Source organism: Erythrolamprus reginae, chromosome Z (genome assembly GCF_031021105.1).
Source record: "Erythrolamprus reginae isolate rEryReg1 chromosome Z, rEryReg1.hap1, whole genome shotgun sequence".
Classification (NCBI taxonomy): domain Eukaryota; kingdom Metazoa; phylum Chordata; class Lepidosauria; order Squamata; family Dipsadidae; genus Erythrolamprus; species Erythrolamprus reginae.
Genome location: NC_091963.1, coordinates 35,179,298 through 35,196,805, shown reverse-complemented (window position 1 = coordinate 35,196,805; position 17,508 = coordinate 35,179,298).

Below are 17,508 nucleotides of genomic sequence, written 5' to 3'. Positions count from 1 at the left end.
CAGTATGTTCACACACTATTGATTTAAGAAATGTCTAAGGGATGAATCATGGCAACTGGATCAAACTTTGCTAAGCAACTTCATTAGTTAGAGCAAAATTAAGAGAGTTAGTTAGCTAGGCATTAAATTATTAGACACTGAGTCTACTCTTCATTGATCTAAAAGTTTAAGAAAACGTTCTGGATTGAGACATTTTGACAACAGCTTGAAAAATGGGCAGTCTGTACTATAGGCTACTGCAACATCTAAGTTCATTTTTTCCCCCTGCCTATTTGGGAGCCAAGGGCAAAAGTTTTATAGTCCACATTTCTTATTAAACAACATAAAACTGATTTTTTTTTAATGAAGAAAAGTAGGAAGCTTGAGAAAATAAAATAGTAGTAAAACAACCTCCCGTTCTGTCAGACTTCACCTACCAAATATCTACTTATAAGGCAAGGGCTATAACTCTGCTATTACATAACTATTGTAAAGCTAATGGTAAAAAGGCAATATTAAAAGGTATTAAAGACCATGAGTATTGAGTAGGGGATGAGTATAAGCATTGAGTAAGGAATGTTCCTCCGTGTGTAAGGTAACTTTTGAATGGCTGATGTGCACTATTTCAAATAGAGGATTATTGGACCAGAATACCTTCGGAACCACCTTCTTCCGCGCCAAGCCCAGCGACTGATGAGGTCCCACAGAGTTGGCCTTCTCCAGGTCCCATCGACTAAACAATGTTGTCTGGCCGGCCCCAGGGGAACAGCCTTCTCTGTGGTGGCCCCGGCCCTCTGGAATCAACTCACCCCAGAGATTAGGACTGCTCCCACCCTCCTTGCCTATGGTAAGTTACTCAAGTCCCACCTTTATCATCAGGCATGGGGTAATTGAGATACCTCTGAGCACGTATAGTTTATGTATGGTATGACTGTGTTGTATGATTTTTAATAATGGGGTTTTTTTATGTTTTGTTTCTTTTTATGTTTTGTTTCTTTTTATGTTTTGTTTCTTTTTAATTATTGGATTTGTGTATTGTTGAGATTGCTTTGAGCATACAAATCTAATAAATTATTATTATTATTATTATTATTATTATTATTATTATTATTATGTCAATACAACTCAGCAAACAAGATCACTATGCTGGATTTCGTATTTCATCATCAGTTGGGCACTTCCCAAGCACCTAAGACTGCGTGATGTAGCGGCGAATTATGTTTGCCAATCCCAGTAAAGCGGCCTTTTGCAATTGACAGATGGAGGTTTTGTCAATTCTGATGGTTTTCAAATGTCCGCTGAGATCCTTTGGCACTGCACGCAGCGTGCCAAGTACCACTGGGACCACTTTCACTGGCTCATGCCAGAGTCACTGCAGCTCGATTTTTAGATATTCGTATTTCACTAATTTCTCTAGCTGCTTCTCCTCAATTCTGCTGTCCCATTATTATTATTATTATTATTATTATTATTATTATTATTATTATTATTCAAAGCAATATTAAATTGAAAAGTGGATTTGGTAAGGGAACAAAAGGCAAACTCTGAACTTGCTTTGATAGTAAATGGGAAATTAATACAATGTGACATTATCTATTTCTGTCCTCCATAAATTGTTGACTTTGTTTAATGGAAGGATCCATTTTAGATACTGCATTTTTGCACTATAAGTTACAACCCCGTCCCCCAAAGTAGGTGGAAATGTTTGTGGATCTTATGGAGTGAATATTGCCTATCGCCCCGACTTGCTGCCACCATTCAGCTGCCATGTAGTTGAAAAGTTCTGAGCAATTGTTATCTTTTTCATCTACATATGAACAGGGAAATAAGAGAGTAGAGGAGGAATAGACATTATTATTTGGCCTTTCTGAAATATTTCTTTGTATTTTATTTACTGAACGGTTTCTTGAAGCAAAAATCAGACATCTCTATCATACCAAAGTCTGTAGCATAATCATTTGTGCACAATAACATGATAGTTCTATTTCCCAAATTTTGTATTCGTAAGTTAATGACTAAATCTTATTTTCCAACAGGAAATTTTATAACAATAGACCAAATATCTAATTGATTTATCTATAAACATTTTTATGCTTCAATTTTCTTGAAGATATGGATCAATTGCTTGCTAATTGCCTCTGGGTTTCCAAATTCGTAACATCTTTTGATTCAATTTTATGCAATGTAATTGCAATTCCAATGGTAAATGAGATCTTCTCCTTACAAAATGACAATTTTGTGGTTTGAATGTAGCCCAGTTATGGAAAGAGATGGGTATGATTCGTCAGCCTTCCAAACAGAAAGATGACATTCTCATTACTTTCATTTGCCTCTCAGACCATATTCTTTCTCATGCATGTTGGAGATTTTTTTGCATTAAAAAAACTCTGTGCCCCTGCCTCTGAGGAATCTGGCTTTTGGTCTATCTGACTCACAAGGGTATATGTGGTATAAAATTTAAGATACTTAAAAGCAATTATTTATGTTATATCTAATTGATATCTAATTGACTTTTTCTGCTATTGAAAGTCTGCTTGATTCTGCTTCCATTAATACAGTAATTGGTAATTTAAAATATTTCATATGCTGCTCTGTGAGCCTTAATCAGCAGAGAATTCACTTAAACCACATACTATATAAGATTGGATGGCTACATATTAGAAGTATTCCCTACTCCAGTGATGGCAAACCTTTTTTGGCTCAGGTGCCAAAAGGGTGCCCGTGTGCAAGATAGCACATGTGTGTGTGTGCCCACACTATTATACAATTATACAAAGAGGGGGGCCCTTCAGCATGGGAAGGAAAGAAGCAGCAGGTAATAGCAGCAGCCGGCAGTGTATGGGAGGCAGCATCGTGCCGGGTGTATTGGAGGTGCATGCTCCTCTGTCCATAGTTCCCTCTAAGCTGAGCAGTGAGCAATCGCTCACTTAAAAATCATCATCAACTCAGAGTTTTCCAAACCTGCCCAGAAGCCGAGAGGGAAAGAGTGAGAGGGAAGGAGAGAGAGAGGAAGAGAGAGAGGAAGAGAGGAAGAGAGAGAAACAGGTAGAAAAAAGAGAAGAAGGAAAAGAGAAAGAAAAAGAATGGGAGTAAGGAAGAGAGAGAAAAAATCAAAATCTAGTTTGAAAGTAGCTCAACTATTTAAGTGGCATTTTGATATTGATAGAGTTGCCCTATTATGAGCTCACTGTTATAGACACGCAGTACAGTATTTTATTTTGAAATTCTCTGAGGCAAAACAGGGTGGGTTTTTTATTTGTTTGTTTGTTTGTTTGTTTGTTTATTATTTCTGTGCCGCCCAGTCCCGAAGGGACTGCCGCTCAGACACTATACTTTTCCGCCCACCCCCCCAAAATATTAGAGGGAACACTGCCTCTGTCCCTCTTTTTTTTTAAGCCTTAAAGTTTTGGGTTTTTTTATTCCCCTAATTTCATCTTCTTCCTTTGGCAGTGACTGTCGTCCTTCTCTTCTTCCTCCTCCTCCTTCCACCCAAATTCTGAGCTTTTATTTCTTTCCTAATGGGTTTGCACGCATTATTTACTTTTACATTGATTCCAATGGGAAAAAATTGCTTCTACTTAAGAACGTTTCTACTTAAGAACCTGGTCACGGAACGAATTAAGTTCTTAAGTAGAGGTACCACTGTATTTCATTCATTCAGATCTAGGATGTGTTATATATATATGTATAAATTATGCTTATACATATTTTATGCAGCTGGAAATACACACACGCACATATATACACACACTCATATATATATATATATATATATATATATATATATATATATATATATATAACACGCACATATATACACACACTCATATATATATATATATATATATATATATATATATATAGTACTACAATTCAATTGATCGGTCAATCATATATGAATTTTGGTACATAAATATCTATACATGAGCTTCACCTTGTGTTGTGGTTAGCTCTGGCCCAGCTCCTGTCCCAAGGAATGTGGAGGTGGATGTGGATGTGGGGGAGACATCCACATGCCGCAGGCCTGTTTTGCTCCCAGTAGAATCTGCCGACAAAGTCTCCTCTGACCAAGGAAGCGTAGGGCAGGGAAGAGGGGAGTTTGGCACACAGCCCAGGAGGAGATCAGTCATCTGTATCATCCCTGGATTCTGAACAAGAATTAATGACACATCCACACATGCGTAGAGTGATGCATAGGAGACAACAACTGAAGATTATTACAAGAGAAAATGAGGCCACCTGTAGTTGGGTGGGGCTGCTGTAATTAGTGCTACAGATAAAAGTGCAGCCTGGTGTTTTAGCCTCATGGCAGTTTATCTGATTCATTGTTTTGTCAAGATCGTGGTTTTTGCTCTTCAGGATTGTGTGTGTGGACTCTCTGGACTTTAGAATTGGACTCAATTTCCCAGTTATTGGGTGAGCAATTGGACTGCATTTTACCTGTTACAATATATGCCTTGTGTGTCACAGTCCCCCTGAAAAGTCATATTAAAGGACTCTGGAGGACTAAGGTGAAAGACAGTACGGAAGAGGAAAATGATTGATATTGCCACAATCCTGCTTTCCTTATTAGAGAAATAGAAATATTTCACTGTAGTATAATTTCAAAACCATTGTACCAGATCCTAGGTCAAGATCAAATAAGCAATAAGCAAATCAAATAGACCAAATCTGTTTAAGAGTTTTTCCTAAAAATTCTGACTGTATTTTATTTATTTATTATTTGTCCTGTTACATGAGATCTTTTGTGTTTCTAAGAAGGTAGTACAGTGTTCCCTCGATTTTTTTGCGGGTTCGAACTTTGCAAAAAGTCTATACCACGGTTTTTCAAAAATATTAATTAAAAAATACTTCGCGGTTTTTCCCCCTATACCATTGTTTTTCCCGCCCGATGACGTCATATGTCACCACCAAACTTTTGTCTGCCTTTAATAAATATATTTTTAATAAACTTTAATAAATAACCCTGGTGAGTAATAATCTAAATGGTTGCTAAGGGAATGGGAAATTGCAATTTAGGGGTTTAAAGTGTTAAGGGAAGTCTTGTGATACTTTTCATAGCAAAAAATAGTGTATATACTTCCGCATCTCTACTTCGCGGAAATTCGACTTTCGCGGGTGGTCTCAGAACGCATCCCCTGCGAAAATTGAGGGAACACTGTATTTCTTAACAGGATTGAAAAAAGTCAGGAATCGGTCCCGTCAACTAAACAATGTTGGTTGGCGGGACCCAGGGGAAGAGCCTTCTCTGTGGTGGCCCCAACCCTTTGGAACCAACTCCCCCCAGATATCAGAGTTGCCCCCACCCTCCTAGTCTTTCGTAAGCTCCTTAAAACCCACCTCTGTCATCAGGCATGGGGGAATTGACACTTTCCCTCCCCCTAGGCTTATAAAATTTATGCATGGTATGCTAGTTTGTATGATTGGTTTCTAAATTGGGGTTTTTAAATTAACGTAAATAGATTTGTTTACATTGTATTATTATTGCTGTGAGCCGCCCCGAGTCTGCGGAGAGGGGCGGCACACAAATCTGATTAATAAATAAAATAATAATAAATAAAAGCAGATAAAATGTGCTACCTGTATTTTACAATTTCCAGTTTGGGCTTCCTAGCACTACTAGATTTAATCTCAATGTTTTTATATGCTAAACTACAACGCTTGTTTTTTTTAATTTAAAAAAATAGATAAGTTGTTTAAGATATATTTGTCTTCACACCTTCCCTCCAATTTATTTTCTTCTTTTTGCCTTTCTTTGGACAGTGAGCTATTGAATAGTGGACCAAGAGCAAAATAAATTTGGAGTTTGTATGCATTTAGTTTTTCTTTTTCTGAATGAAGAGCATCAGTGCCTATTTCACTACCTGGTGCCCATGATCAGGCTCTGCCGAGTATCCCACAGTGGTTTTAACTCGGCAGTGATTCAAAAATGCAGCTGGAAATATATACGAACGATGCATTTGCCAAGAATGTATCAGATTGTTATTGCAGAAAAGTCATGAATGTGTATTTTCCTTTCAACAATTCATTTTTTGCTCAATGGATGTGTATATATAAAAGAGAAGAAGGAAAATGACTATCCAGTCCCCAAAGAACATAAGCCTTTCTCTAAACGGAAACGTTTCATACTTTTCCATGGATCCATTTGAGTGGCATATGAGAAAAAATAGCTTGTGGTTCTGACTGGAGCCAAAGGGATCAGAGACAGCACATGGCTGAGAGCTCTTCTCTAAGGGCGCCTTTGTCCTCCATCTCCCGAGGGTGCATGTTCCATGTGAGGCAATGACAGTTTTTGTTATCAGACAGACATATCGGTTTCAGTGACAATCACTGCTTTTTCCAAAAAAAAAAAAAAAAAAATCAACCTCCCCCCCCACCACCATTATTTCTCATGATGGTCTCTTTCTTAGAAAATGCAGGTTATGAAGCAATGAAGAGAGGAGGAGGAGGGGAGTGAAGATATAAGCCGGGTAGCAGAAAGCTAAAAAAAGAAATAATACTTAAATTCTCCAGATCAAGGAGTTAAACGGTGACAATCTGTCAATCAATGTGGGGAAGAGCTTAAATCAAGAATGTATAAACTTAAGAGGTTCGTTTCGATAGAGAGATAAAAGCAGGCTACTTTGCACTGTGCTGATTTGAGGAATATCCCAGGACAATGTTGTTTTTAAGGGGCCATGCGTCATGAACGAAGTGAGGAAAAGGACAACTAATGTTTCTTCCTTCCTAAGTCTGTATTTATCTTCATATAAATATATTTATACGGTCTACGGAGTCTACGGAGAGGGGCGGCATACAAATCTAATTAATAATCATAATCATAATCATAATCATAATCATAATCATAATCATAATCATAATTTATCTGTACTTGCTTTCTTTATGTTCATATCCATACCTAGAAACATAGAAACATAGAAGACTGACGGCAGAAAAAGACCTCATGGTCCATCTAGTCTGCCATTATACTATTTTCTGTATTTTATCTTAGGAGGGATATACGTTTATCCCAGGCATGTTTAAATTCAGTGACTGTGGATTTACCAACTATGTCTGCTGGAAGTTTGTTCCAAGCATCTACTACTCTTTCAGTAAAATAATATTTTCTCATGTTGCTTTTGATCTTCCCCCCAACTAACTTCAGATTGTGTCCCCTTGTTCTTGTGTTCACTTTCCTATTAAAAACACTTCCCTCCTGAACCGTATTTAGGTTCAGGATATCTGCGAGACCGCCTTCTGCCGCACGAATCCCAGCGACCGGTTAGGTCCCACAGAGTTGGCCTTCTCTGGGTCCTGTCGACTAAACAATGTCATCTGGCGGGACCCAGGGGAAGAGCCTTCTCCCCCAGAGATCAGGATTGCCCCCACCCTCCTTGCCTTTTGTAAACTTCTTAAAACCCACCTCTGCCATCAGGCATGGGGGAATTGAAACATCTCCCTCTTGCCCATGTAGTTTTTGTATATGATTCAATTGTGTGTTGTTTTTTATATATTGGGGTTTCTTTTTTTTTTGAACTTTTTAATCTAAAACTGTAACCTAGATTTTTAAATATTAGATTTGTTACTATGTATTGTTCTTCACCATTGTTGTGAGCCCCCCCCCCGAGTCTGCGGAGAGGGGCGGCATATAAATCCAATAAATCTAATCTAATCTAATCTTATTTAGCCCTTTAACATATTTAAATGTTTCGATCATGTCCCCCCTTTTCCTTCTGTCCTCCAGACTATACAGATTGAGTTCATGAAGTCTTTCCTGATACGTTTTATGCTTAAGACCTTCCACCATTCTTGTAGCCCGACTTTGGACCCGTTCAATTTTGTCAATATCTTTTTGTAGGTGAGGTCTCCAGAACTGAACACAGTATTCCAAATGTGGTCTCACCAGCGCTCTGTATACCTGCTATCTTGTACATTTTTGACAAATAAATACCAGTAAATGAACTAAATGAGTCAATGAAACATGTGACTTTAATGGAGCCAATGGCTTATGAGAATCTGATACAGCCGTTTCAAAGATATGCTTTTTAGTACAGACCATTGGGGTAAACTATGTCATTCCTCATTTCTACAGTTCCACAGATTTAATGCAGACCTGAATGTTGAAATTCACACCACTTCTTTGTATGCCGGGGTTGCACAGATAACGAACTCCATCCATACTTCCTCTTCTCCTCCCTCCCACTTTCCATCCACTGACCTGCTTTTCCTCAGTTTTAAAATCATTTGCCAGGTCAAAATAAACTTTTCCAAACCTCAATGTGAAAAATGTACCTAGCAATTCAATCCTTATAAATTGGAATTTGGAAGAGAAAGTGCAGCAGAGCCTAATTATATTATATCATAAGCAGCTTAATGTGTGGTTTTGCTTTGGTTTCTGGCTACCCTTGTTTTCATCAGCATATTTCAATAGCTGGAAGTGAGTTATTAGGTATGCAAATTAATTATTCCTAAGCAGAAGGGCTAAGCAGGTTATTGGCTTTTTTTTTTTTTCAAAACAGAATGCCAGATAAGAAAAGAGCTGATATTATTCCAGATAAGCCATATGAAAATGTCATGTTCCCCAATTTCAACTGGGATATTTGAAAAGTATAGAGGGAATTCAATATAAAGTGTGGAGACAAGGAGATTGCTACCAATAGCTGTTTTCTATACTGAATCATGGATCATCTGAAATCGTATAAACAGGACAAGAGAAGGTTGATTTTACATTATATCCAGAAGAGAAGCACATGTGTTTCATTCTTCTTTATTTAAAAATATTTAACCTGTATTAATGCATTTTCTAAGTCTATACATTTTCATTTTGTTTACAACAGCCTGTGAATTTCCCAAATAGAAATCCAGCCATTTTGGTTTGTAAACATTACTTAGGTGGGACTCAATCTTTAAGACTTGTCTCATAACCACAGTTAAAGAAAACCCTGGTTTATGGTAGGTGAGACTAGTTATTCAGCCTTCAACAGCCTTCCTTGGCATCGGACCAGAATACCTCCAGGACTGCCTTCTGCCGCACGAATCGCAGCGACCAATTAGGTCCCACAGAATCGGCCTTCTCCAGGTCCCATCGACCAAGCAATGTCATCTGTCGGGACCCAGGGGAAGAGCCTTCTCTGTGGTGGCCCCGACCCTCCGGAATCAATTCCCCCCGGACATCAGGACTGCCCCCCACCCTCCTTGCCTTTCGCAAACTCCTTAAAACCCACCTTTGCTGTCAGGCATGGGGAAATTGATTCCTCTGGGCCGTTCCGTTTTATGTATGGTTTGTCTGGGATGTATGACTGTTTTTTATATTAATGGGTTTTAACTGTGGGTTTTTTTAAATCATTGGATTTGTAATGTGTTTTGCTGTTGTGAGCCGAGTCTCCAGAGAGGGCGGCATACAAATCTAATAAATCTAATCTAATCTAATCTAATCTAACAGAAGCCTACTTTTTCTGAGGTACAGATGTCTGGCTTTCAAGTATATTACCTCCTTTGTTGCACTCCCTCAATCTTTCTTCCTCCATTTTTGAGGAACATATTTTGTAAGGTTGTCAAAATTCCAATCAACCAGGAAATTCAATTTGAATTTTTTGACTATAAACTTTGACTGTAAACTTTCAAATTATAAACTACAGTTGTCTTAGTTTTAATCATGACAGTGAATGATAGAAGGAACTTGTGGCTTAATAAATGTTAGAATTTCCCCCTCACAAATGCTCATTCAAAAGAAAGCCGGGGTACAAGGGGTGAAATTAATTCATTATTAATTCATTAATTCGTTAATTTGTTAGTTAATTCATTAATTCGTTAGTTAGTTAATTAATTCAGTTAGTTAGTTAGTTAGTCCAATACGCAATAATACACAATGAAGGTTATAGAGGATATAGTAGAGAAGAAATATGAGACATAGGAGAGACTATAGGACAGGGGACGGAAGGCACTCTAGTGCGCTTATGTACGCCCCTTAATGACCTATTAGGAATCTGGAGAGGTCAACCGAGGATAGTCTAAGGGTAATATTTTTGGAGTTAGGGGGATGATACTATGGAGTCCGGTAATGAGTTCTACACTTCGACAACCCGATTACTAAAGTCATATTTTTTACAGTCAAGTTTTGAGAGGTTAATATTAAGCTTGAATCTGTTGTGTGCTCTTGTGTTGTTGTGGTTGAAGCTGAAGTAGTCTTTGGCAGGCAGGACATTGAAGCATATGATCTTGTGGGCAATACTTAGATCATGTTTAAGGTGTCGTAGTTCTAAGCTTTCAAGACCCAGGATTGTAAGTCTAGTTTCGTATGGTCCGTCCATCACTTGGTGGTGGGGAACTCTTGACCTCCTCAGAGAGGGTCTGCAACTTGGGTGCTCTCCTCAATCCACAGATGACCTTGGAGCAACATTTTCCGGCTGTGGTGAGGGGGGCATTTGCCTAGGTTCGCCTGGTGCACCAGTTGTGGCCCTACTTGGATAGAGAGTCTATACTCACAGTCACTCATGCCCTTATCACCTTGAGGTTCGACTACTGCAATGCTCTCTACATGGGGCTACTTTTGAAGAGTGTTCGGAAACTGCAAATTGTGCAGAACGTAGCCACGTGAGCAGTCATAAGCCTGCCTAGGCATGCATGTTTCCCCAACACTTTGCAGACTGCACTGGCTGGTTTCCGGATACAATGGCATTGGATCAGAATACTTGCAGGACTGCCTTCTGCCACATGAGTATCAGTGACCAGTTAAGTCCCACAGAATTGGCCTTCTCCAGGAACCGTCAACTAGACAATGTCGTTTGGTGGGACCTAGGGGAAGAGCCTTCTCTGGGGTTGGCAACTCTCTGGAACCAGGTCCCCCAAAGATTTGCACTGCCCCCCCTCCTCGCCTTCCATAAGAGTCTTAAGACTCACTTATGTCACCATACTTTGGTTGATTTGATCTTACCCCCGGCCGACAAAATGTTATGTATGGTTGCTGTTCAAATGGGTATGATTAATATAGCTAACAATTTTAGAATAGTTTATTTAATTTTATTTAATTGGACTTAGCATATTGTTCTTTTTTATATGTTGTAAGTCGTCCCGATTCTCCGGAGAGGTGCGGCATATCAATCAATCAATCAAATAAATAAATAAATAAACAAACAAACAAACAAATAAATAAATAAACAAATAAATAAATAAATACCATAATATAACTACTTTAATATAACTGCATTAAATACATTTAAATGCCTTTAATTGTTTTTACTGAGAGAATTTAGTTCTTATAACTCTTAAAACTACTGTTAGGCGAGCATTGCTACTCTTGTACAAGTATTTTATTCTGGTTTATTATGATTGGTAATAATTAATTCTAAACATATATACTTCTGTTGTCATAAATTGTCTTTTTCATATTTAAAATCTTAAACAGTATTTTTTTAGAATGGCAGCTGTATGATATGTAAATTCAACTCCCAATGTCCCACTGATGTTATGTTATTCTAACATGTTATGTTAACATGCCCACATGTTAAAGTTGCCAAATCTGAAAAACTTTAAATGACTAACAATTTTAAGCTGAATTTTCAAATCTTGTTCAAGCAGAGGTCTATTCCTAAAAAATAATTGAATTCATATATTGGGTTAAGGTATAAAAGATCTGAACATAATTTATCTAAGAAACAATAATTGCTCTGGATTAATTTATTGTTGCAAAATATCCAGTTCATTTAGTCATTGTACTCTGATCAGGCAGCCACTGTAAGACAGAATTTGGAGACGTAAAATTGTTGAGAATTGGAAAAGGCACTCAACAGGGTTGAGTTACCTGTACTATTCAACATGTACCCTGAAAAAGATATGAGAAATGCACATTTGTAGTAGTCTACCGTTGGGATTACAATTGGTGGTAGGACTATCAACAACCACCGATATGCAGATGAAAACATGAAATAACTGGAGTGGCTAATCCTGAGAGTCAAAGATGAAAGTGAAAAAATTCAGACTGCATCTTACCATAAAGAAAACAATGACAATTCCCGAGAACACCCAGGTCAGACTGCAGATCATCAAGGCAGTTGTAAAACAGGTAAGCCACATGACTGACCGAATTTTACAATCGTTTTTTTAATGACAGTTACTAAGAAAATGCAGCAGTTAAGCACACCAATTGTTTACTATGGGTTAGTTTTGCCAAAAATAGAAAGGAAATGCCGGTTTTCAGCAAAGTGTAGATTTTTTAAACTGCAGAATGCTATAAATAGTGGCAAATCCAGACTGATTGACAAGTGCTCAAAATGCATTCTCATGACTGGGAGAGGAAGTTATAGGAATTAGCTTGTAAGTAACCCTGCAATAGTTTTTAACAATTTTGAATGGTTGGATAGTAAGAGACGAGTCATTACTCACAGGATTACCTGTTTAGTTGAGGTCATCCAATAATGTATACAAAAAATTGTTTAATAAATAAATAATGGAATGCAAAGTGTGACTGAGTTTATTGGGAGACACAAAGAATTAAAATATATCTCTGAGTGTAACTTCGCACCATTTCTTCAAGATATATTACTGCATGAACTCAACTACATATGTACTTCTTTCTTCAAGAAATGGTGGGCAAATTTCCCCCTGCTTCCATCAATTGCCTGTTCCCTTTTTTGTTTATTGAATACACAGTCACTGATGATTTTCTAAGGATTTATGTGGGGGGTGATAAAGGGGAAAGTGATGTGACAAACTTTCATATTTGCATCCGTATTATGATATTATAACATAACTTCTATTTACATGGCTGCATTATAAGTCCTGTGTCGTTTTGAAGCTTTATGGCTTGTTACAGATCCTGCTGCTGAAATAGTGCAAGTTTGCAAGTCCCAATAAACAATGAAACCTCAGTATTACATTAGCAGCGAATATGATGATGAGCCCTACTCAAAGAAATAGTAATAACATGAGGTCATCCTCTGAAGAACGGCTACAACATAGCATCACTGAGTTTTATGATATGTAACCCTACCCTGAAGATTGTTTACTTAGAAAGCAGTTCCACTGAGTTCAGTGATGTTTAATCCCAAATTGCCACACAAAAAATCACCTCTTACCTCTTCAGGGGAAAAAAATATCTTATACTCTAAAGCAGTGTTTTTCAACCAGTGTGCCGCAGCACACTAGTGTGCTGTCGAACTTGGTCAGGTGTGCCATGAGAGGGGAGAGAGAAAGCGAGAGAGAAAGAGAAAGAAAGCAAGAGAGAGAGAGAGAAAGGAAGAGAGGGAGAGGGAGAAAGGAAGAGAGAGAGAGTGAGAGAGAGCGAAAGAAAGAGAGAGAGTGGGAGAGAAAGAGAGAGAGAAGGAGAGGAAGGGAGAGCGAGAGAAATGAGAGAAGAAATGGTAGAAAAAAGAGAGATTGAGGCAGAGAATAAGAGGAAAGAGAGAGAAACAAAAGAGAGAGAGAGAAGTGACTCTTGATTTAAAGCATATGATAAAAAGCACCCAAAGAATAAGAGAGGAAAACTCCCCAGCCCTCACCTCTTTTTGGAAAGAATAAGAGGAAAAAAAACCCCAGCCCTCACCTGTTTTTGGAAATGGTTCAAGGGTGTGTACACACACACACACACAAGTGGGGGATAATATGTATAATATGTACTGTCTTAGTGTGTCATTTTGCGTCATTTTGGTTGGTGGTGTGCCCCAGGATTTTGTAAATGTTAAAAATGTGCTGCGGCTCAAAAAAGGATGAAAATTACTGCTCTAAAGTATGAAAATATATAAGAAAACCATTCTTCACAACAATAAAGAAAAATTTAGATAACAATAAAGGATTTAGAATAGGAAAAGAATAAGATAGATAAAGGGAGGGCACTTTTCCCCCCACTCACCCTGTACTCCTCTCTCCCAAACTTCAAGAAATACACCTTCCGAATTATTATCTGAGGCGCTTTTGAATCTGCTGACTGTATTTTACTACCTGCTGACAGTAAGTTTAAGAAAATACCAACCCGAATCCTTGTGCATTTAAATGAGAACTAGAGTCAAATCAGTTTATATGAACAAGCCAGACATATTTAAAATGTTCGTATTGATGCCCTTTCATAATGTCGTGAATGGGGGTATATTCATATAGTTGTACCCTCATTAATTTTTCATATATGTGGAAAAGTCCCCTGCCTGTCTTTATGTGCTCTAGGAATCCTCACAAGATCCAGACCCCCTGCAATGCTTGTAAATATATATAATTTAGCCTCATGTTTTCTGCTCATCAAAATGGCTTTCAGGCAGGCTAAGTCAAGTAAAGAAAGCTGGATTCTTTTTTTCTGTGTCCATCCTCTTCCTTGATCATGCTTGGATGGGAATATAAATTGAATATTTAGCATACACATGAAAAACATCCTTCACTCATCTTATATGTTTCCCTTATTGCTTGGTTGTAAAAGAAAATCATATATATTCCTCAATCTGGTTTTTATTAAAATAACAGATTTCTATACATCAATAATAATCTTCTAGAGATGAACCCTTTTGTAATTACCTCTTTCAACTAGTAATTGCTTGCAAATCTTTACACAGGAACAAAAGGGAAAGCCATGTTTGCACAATTTAAACTTAGGGGACCAGCATACATTACTTTCAATTTTGCAGCCTTTTATATTGCTTACAGCTAATTTATTTCACTGATAGAACTAACAGCTTAATCAAATATACTATACATGGCAGGCATAGAATGCAGTATATTAGCTGCAGCCTGAAGTGGATATATGCACTTCATGTGAGTGTGCATGTTCTTTATTAAGGATAATATTCAACCTAGGACTTCAGGAAATGTTTGATCTCAGTCAAATCAATCTTGGGGTATCTTTCTGATGGCTGTGTGACATTTCCAAAAGGAAATTGGTAGAAAATTCAAACAGGAGTGATCTCAGATTAAGAAACAACACAGACATCTTGAAGGCTCTTGGCCTGTAGAATAAGATGACAGCAAGCAGAGATTCCCCCAGGCAGTTTTGCAGGATGCCTAGCCTTTCTGCCAGCCATCTGGGTTCATTTAAAAGCTCTGATGTGTGTTAGGCCAGTGGTAGATGGGGGAGGGAATCCAACCTCTCACATTTCAGGATTGAGTGTGGGCTGGACTGTGGGCTAAAACCTTCTGCCTGGACCTTCTCAAAGGAGGCAACCTCATCTGCTGGTCCCTTCAGAGCAGCAATTTGACCAGCAACAGCTGCAGGGAGTATGCTTAGTGTATTCTTGATTCAATGTGAAAGATGTTAAAAAGGGAATTTCAGAAGCTCTATTGTTCAGAAGGGAACAGAAGATCAGGGAAGAAAAACGAAAGGACTGGAAAACATCCATGAAATTAGCTCCAAATCACTGCTGATCCTGAACATTTTTTGATGGGCTGTCCATCTTCTTTTGTGACTTGAGATACATTTTACCATGACTTGCATGATGCAGATCACCCAGTAGCATTTCCAAAAGTCTAATGTGAAAAATCTATTTCCATTTTTGGAGAAAATTTGTAGAAGCAGAGGACAGCATCTGTTATGGTTTAATTTGCAGGTTTGGGTGGCAGTGCAATTTTGAGGGGGGGGGGGAATAGCATCAAAAGTGCAGAAACAAATATAACTTTATTTCATCTCTTAAAAAATGTCAGTTACATTCATTTATAAACATTGTCCTTTCTTTTCACTTCATGGTTCTGCTTTCACACAAAATTGTGTGAAAGTCATAATTTGGTTTCTTGATGATATGTAAACCATGATTTATAGGTAAATCAAATGGAATTTATCCAAATAAACTGTGGCTTAGCATATATTGAACAAAATTTAGTTCAATATAAGAGCCCCAGTGTTTTCTTTATTTTTCTTCAGTGACAAAACAATCACATCTTTGCTCACACATTTCCTTTGAGTTTGACTTTGTGTTTTGCCACTATAGAATTTCAGGGTTTCTTTCTTTCTTTCTTTCTTTCTTTCTTTCTTTCTTTCTTTCTTTCTTTCTTTCTTTCATTTTATTATTTTATTTTATTTTATTTTATTTTATATTTTATTTTATTTTACTTTACTTTACTTTACTTTACTTTATTTTACTTTACTTTATTTCATTTCATTTCATTTCATTTTATTTTATTTTATTTTTTATATGCTGCTCATTCCAAAGCAGACTCGGAGAGGCTAACAAGGGGGATAAATACACTAGTAATAAAATTCAATCAAAATACATAATAAAATCAGTAATATAATAACAATAAAATAATATCCTAAAAAGAACCATTCACACACACAGCAGTCAATCTAATTCCAGGCCTGCCGGAAAAGCCAGATTTTAATGGCTTTGTCAACACTTCCCGGATTGATAAGTGACACAGTGCCACCTCCCTACTAAAACACTGATACTTTAACAACAAGCTGCTACCCTCTAAACTACTGTAAATTCAATCTATCTCCATTCAGTCAAAATATCTGTTCACCAGGCTACTTACTTATGTATAACCATGGAAACAGGTGGCTGGTGGCAAACATAGGTGAATATGCCTTTAATCTTGTTTCATTAAGTTCCTAAAAGAATAATTTGTAAAATCCTAAATTACCTAGACTGCAAAAACAATAACTACTTATTAAATATGACCCTCATGCCTTGTAATATTGAATCTTCTGAAGATACCCCCTTTCAATTTTCATTTTGTATAGAGGTAATTTTCTTCCAGTCTGAATAGTTTATCATTGACCTAATGCACCCTGAAAGTGTTCCGTCAAAATGTATTAGAATTCAACTGTGAGCCCTTAACTCTAGTTTGAATTATCTTCTTTGGATAGAATTTAATTGATTAATTGACTCATGGATATATTTAATTTATTAATTGATTGATGGATTTATAGGGATTGAAATGGGATCACAATGAGTTCCATACTACTGTAATGCTCTCTACATGGGGCTACCTCTGAAAAGAGTTCGGAAACTTCAGATCGTGCAGAATGCAGCTGCGAGAGCAGTCATGGGCTTACCTAGGTATGCCCATATTTCACCATCACTCCGCAGTCTGCATTGGCTGCCGATCAGTTTCCAGTCACAATTCAAAGTGTTGGTTATGACCTTTAAAGCCCTTCATGGCATTGGACCAGAATATCTCAGAGACCGCCTCCTGCCGCACGAATCCCAGCGACCGATTAGGTCCCACAGAGTGGGCCTTCTCCGGGTCCCGTCAACTAAACAATGTCGGTTGGCGGGCCCCAGGGGAAGAGCCTTCTCTGTGGCGGCACTGGCCCTCTGGAACCAGCTCCCCCCAGAGATTAGAACTGCCCCTACTCTTCCTGCCTTCCGTAAACTCCTTAAAACCCACCTTTGCCGTCAGGCATGGGGGAACTGAAACATCTCCCCCTGGGCATGTTTAATTTATACATGGTATGCTTGTGTGCGTGTCTGTTGGTATATGGGTTTTTTTTAAAAATCTTCAAATATTTTAAATTTAGTCGGATTATTTATGATTTGTTCCACTTGTTGTGAGCCGCCCCGAGTCTTCGGAGAGGGGCGGCATACAAATCCAAATAATAAATAAATAATAAATAAATACAGCAAAGGAACCAAAGAA